We start from the raw sequence: 5,558 nt of genomic DNA, 5'->3' as shown, positions 1-5,558 counted from the left end.
AAGCCAGTGATGTTATTAAGATAGAAAACCCCTTGGCATGCCAGTTTTAAACTAAGTGGTGCTGAAAGTTCTCCAGTACAGCAGTATTATTATATTATGACAATAAAAATGTTTCATTGTCAGTGAGTCATCACTGAACACCACTGAGAAGAAAAAAAAAGAGCAACACAGACTTCATAAACATTAACTATATTAAAAATTACTTTTAGAAATAGTTATTCCAAAATATCCGACAGTATCCATTTTTAGGAGTGATTATATATAGTAGCATAGAGAAGGCAAAGTGAAATAAACAGTCTGAAAGTCTTTGGAAAAATTGTGAATTTTATATGTGAAGTTTTCCCACCAGAGAACTTTTTGAAGGAGAATATGTCAAAACATTCTGGTGACTTTTGCACTTTTTTCAGTTCAAAAAAGCATATTTTTGTCTTCTTCTCACAGTGATTTAGGAATTTAATGGAGTACTGTTTGAATTAAAGAAGCATTCCGAGTCATTGATTTTTGTACAATGTGCTGTTCTTGAGGGGAAATTTTCATTTAAGGAAACTACAATTTAAACTTCAAACAACTACCCTTCTGAAATTCTGCACAGTTGAACTGTGGATCACAAAGATATTAGAAGTGTTCACAAGGGCAAATAATACAATAATATTTACAAGTTGTAAATAAAACATGAGATTAATAAATGTTTAAAGTTAACTGTTTTTGAACTTCTTATTGCAGATTTTTGGACTATACAGTTATGATTTCATACTGTGTGGTTGAAGTTAAAATGTATGTCAAGAAATTACATTTGATGAGAGTGTTACAAAAACTCTGCATGTAAAAGGCTAGTATGAGACTTTTTAGCACTAGACTTCTGATGACTTGTTAGGTATGAGAATGATACCAAAGAATTTTGTCATAAAAGATTGAATCTATTGATCTGTGCCATAATTAACTTAACATTTCAGTAATAATAGTGTATGCTTAGTAAATGATCTCCTTTAGTTCCCATTATAGTACAAAACATCAAAATGAATCCTTGTAGGCACATAAAACCCTCATGCAACAGATTCGGAGCCCAACAGTGTTTATGGCTAAGTTTAATTTGTATATAAATCTATGTATGAGATAATTTTCTGTATGAAAACATGAAAATATTTGTGTATGACAGAAAAATGTGCGTGTTACAATGGGATACGATTATATCCTTAGACATATACAGGCAAACGTATGCTCCCTCAATTAATGCCATTCAAAGTATTAAAATATCTTATCTCAGATGTAAAACCGCTGACTTACAAACAGTCACTTGGAAAATTATGATTGCTGCATGCGATAGTGATGAGCCTCTGAAGAGCCAGTCTGCCAGAGCAGCCAAAAAACCTATACAAAACTAGCCACTCCTCGCGTGTTCAGTTGTAACATCTAGAGCTGGTGTTATTTACATAGCTGACTGCCTCTGCAACGCCGAAGGATCTCAGTCCGGGGAAAACATAGGGTGAGGCTCCAGCTACAGAAGTATGGTTCTGGAGGGACCATTAGGAATCCGAGCTTTATAGTCCCAAACTGCAGCACTGGAAATCACAATCGAGAACTTGACTAGTCTCCTGCTGAGGGCGGTAACAGTCGCTTGCTGACTTCAGTGGAAGCAAGGATTAATCCCAAATTACTATGTCTGTAAAATAAAGACAAGCTTTGATTTTCGTTCATATTGTAAATTGGTGATTTCATCCTTATGGAACAGTTAACTAGAAAAAGCAATCTCTCTATGAATTTTCTCTCTTATGAAATGAACTCCATATAAAAGCATTTTATGGATTAATTTATGTTCAATGAGTTTTCTATTATGTTATGACTGAAAATATATCAAAATTAATAAGATATATTGCTTTAAAAAACCTCACAGTTACAAACTTTTTTTCAAGTTGGCAAGGACAAATCATTAATAATTTCAGAATTGAGTTGTTAAACAGAATTCTAGTTAATTTTGCCAGCTCCCGAGAATTTACACTTAATCTGTCTTCCTTGTTTGATTTCTGCTTTTGGCAAAACTATTACATTTCAGTGACCCATTCCCACAAATGTTTAAAGTTATATTTAAGAGTAGGAGAAAGATGAAAGTAAACACTGTTTCCAAATTACAGACATAATTTCTATGAAAAATCCAAGTTAGCTATCTGAAAAATATTTGCATTTATTGCTGAACCATACTATAGAGCAGTTTTGAGGATCACGATTTCAATAATCCAAATACAATCAGTTTTAGAGTCTTGGCTCTATATTCTCCCATAGTAAAATGCCTTGTGGGTGGAAAGTCAGTGCCATTCTTTGAATGCGTAAGAGCTGGAATAGGAATGTGACATAAGACTCTCCCTGCTGCCTTTCCCATCACCAGCTAAGAGAGTTCCGAGTGTATACAGGTCAACACACAAACACAGCAAAGTTAAAGGCTCTTGAAGAACTTTGGTCTCAGTAAATCCAGATCTTTTCATGTTTCTCACCCTAAAATTTACTTTGCATAATTTGCGATTTTATTTTTTTCGCCTCTGAGAGACCCTCAGAAATAATTAGCCTTTCTGAGTGAAACTAGGTAGAGAATATGTCTTTCCACTAGAATCATGGATAACAGGATAATTCTTCAGAATCAGATGAAGCTAAGTTAGAGGAATGTGGCTCCAGAACCATAACAAAATACAAATGATTGTCTGAAAAACGAGCACAATTTCTCAGTAGAGTTGAATGTTGAGGTAGTTCTTCTAAAAGCCAGTTAATGAGGCTAATTTTGTGCTACCTTCTCCAGGAACCCTATTTTGAGAGTATGTTTAGTTATTGTGTTTCTTTTCCCCAAAATAAGCAAATAAAGAAGCAAATAAGTAAACAAAAGAGAAAGAGATTTGAAGGATCAGCAGGTTTGTCATCACATTTATCATACACAAAAAAGTGTTAAAAGTTCTGTTCTGATAGCTGCTGAATCAAAAATCATACTCAGAAATCTGAAATATTATCCATTTACTTCAAGACATCAGTGTGGGCATCCAGGAATGTTATGTAATCTGTATATATTGTAAATCTCATTTGCCCTAGGCTGCTTGTGGCAGCTGACTTGAAGCCTTGAATGGGTGTTCACTCCATCTGAAATTAAAGCTGACAAAGTTTCCGTGGTCCAAGTGGAAAAGCTATTAGGGGAGTTGAAGCTCTGCCATATCAGCTGATGTAAGGACGTAGTATATGCAATATATCCATATAGTGTATTGGCTGGTTTCTTGTTTTTGCTGTTGCCCTAGTCGCTACTATAGGAACAGCAAGCAATCTTCTGACATTTTAAACAAAAATCTGCAGTCAACCCCACCCTTATCCTATCTCTAAAACAAAGCTTCGTTGTTGATTACAGCACATTTGAAAGCACATTGACAGTTGCTCAGATACCATCTCTGCGGTTAGCGTCTTTTCAACATATCCCATTCTTACACAACACATCTGCAGCAGGTGAACAAGTGCTATAGACAGCTGCCCAGGGAGAAGCAATGAACCTCTGCAAGCAGCTCCAGCCTCACCCACCGCTTCTTCTCACAATACTTTTTTTTTTGTCAGGATGATGGTATGTGGGACATTTAGTTTTGACTTGATAATGCAATTCTCAGGGAGTACAAGGAAAATTTGAGGGCAAATTTTTTTCCTGAGAGCTTTTGTTCCATTACTTCACATTGTGTACGTAAATTTACTGAAGAAGGAAACAATTAGTACATTTTCCCAAGACCAGATTTGCAATGCAAAGTATTACTCAAATCTTACAATCGTTTTACAGTTGAAGTTCCGTAACATATATTCTTTTTTTTTTTTTTTTTTTTTTGGCCAGTCTCACAATTTTAATAATCTAATACGGTATAGATATGTAAAAATAAATTAGCTTATGGCTTGATTTCACTGTAGTTCATTTTCAATGATGAATTAACTGTGATTTTGAATGTGCGTATATGTAAACTGGACATCTCTACTATACCACCAGAGTCCTTTTTTGGAATTTATATACCTCATACTTGAATCACAGACTTAGAAACTTTCTCTTTTCAGGTATTTAATCAAGTTTTCCTGAACATATATATTCCAATAAGGTACATACTTGAAGAACAACTAAACTACAGAATAGTTTTAAGGTCTGATATTACATTTTTATTTTGAATTCTCTTGGAAATTTTAGAAGTTTTAAAATTGGGTCTTGGAGTGGTATTATCTACAGATCATTTACTATGATCTAAATCATTATGACCTATTAGCTAATCTTTCTTCTTCTTTTTCATTGTTTTCTTTGTCTTCTAACTGTAAATCCTCCTAATTTAGGTTTCAATATTGTTTCAGTTGTAGGTAGGGCAGAAAAGGAATAAGAACGGTTATTGTCTGAGCTCTAATTCCTGTTGGCACAACATTTCAAATATCTGAAAATGTTTTGATCTATTTTAAAACTACCCTCTTCCTTCAAAGTAGGTTTATGTTAATCACCAAGTCATTTCTTGCCTTTTGTAGGTTTATAAAAGACAGTGAAGATAAAAAGAAAGACAAAGAAAAGGAAAATAGTTATTAGACAATTTTGATTCATCTTTATTTTGGGACATCAGCTGGCTAAAAGATCTTGTGAATAAGTCAAAGAATCGTGCGTCTTTGATATGTTGAGTGGGATGTGGCTCTGTAATGGGCAAAATGGTTGGTTAGGGGAAGTACACAATAACTCAGGCAGAAAAATGTTTTCTAGTTTTTGGAGAACAAGAGAAACAAAAAAGAAACAAAAGAACAAGATAGGTTGGGATGAGAATTCTAGGAAACTGTCAGTGCTGCTTCTCACCGTGTGCCAGCCAATGGATAAATAAGAGCTTCCATGACTGAATGACCAGTTGGCTGCTATTTTCTTAATTCAGTAAAATTAATTTAATTAAATACAGGAAAAGTTGGTTAAAACATGCAGCATACCTCTAAAAAGTATTAAATGTTAAGTTTATCTTATTGCCACATGAGAAATGACTTTCGAACTTCTTTGTATATGCAGTTTGATGAAGCTGTTGCTTGGTCTGGATGTAAATTCAGTGTGTAAATATAAAACTGTTTTTATTTTCTGTAGTGGTAATCACATGGGCAACAGTGAGCACAGAAAAGAGTATGTTTGAGGAAGTCAGTAGAAAATAAATCTTTAAATAGATATATCATTTCCTTTTATTTTTAAAAATGAAAATAACTGAAACCTATTTAGAGTCCAAAAACCGTCCAAGGTTTTGATACAGTATTTAAGTTTGTGATAGAAGATCATCCTTCAGCAAGTAACATTTTATCTATTCTCAACTTGAGTTATGATTGATTGTAACAATGTGGTTAAAATCACGACATCTACAGTACTTTTACTATGCAAATATCTCTTTAATATAGGAACATAGGACTGGAAAAGACTGCCCAAGTCAAAGAACTCAGCCTTTTGTTGTTGCTGGCAATCATCTATACCTCGTATACTGAATTCTAAAATATTACCACTTCAATGTTGTTGTGAGCTTTTATTGGAAATTTAATTTAATTTTTACAATTCTAATCAA

Source organism: Rhea pennata, chromosome 3 (assembly GCF_028389875.1).
Source record: "Rhea pennata isolate bPtePen1 chromosome 3, bPtePen1.pri, whole genome shotgun sequence".
NCBI classification, from domain to species: domain Eukaryota; kingdom Metazoa; phylum Chordata; class Aves; order Rheiformes; family Rheidae; genus Rhea; species Rhea pennata.
This window is presented reverse-complemented; position numbering follows the sequence as displayed.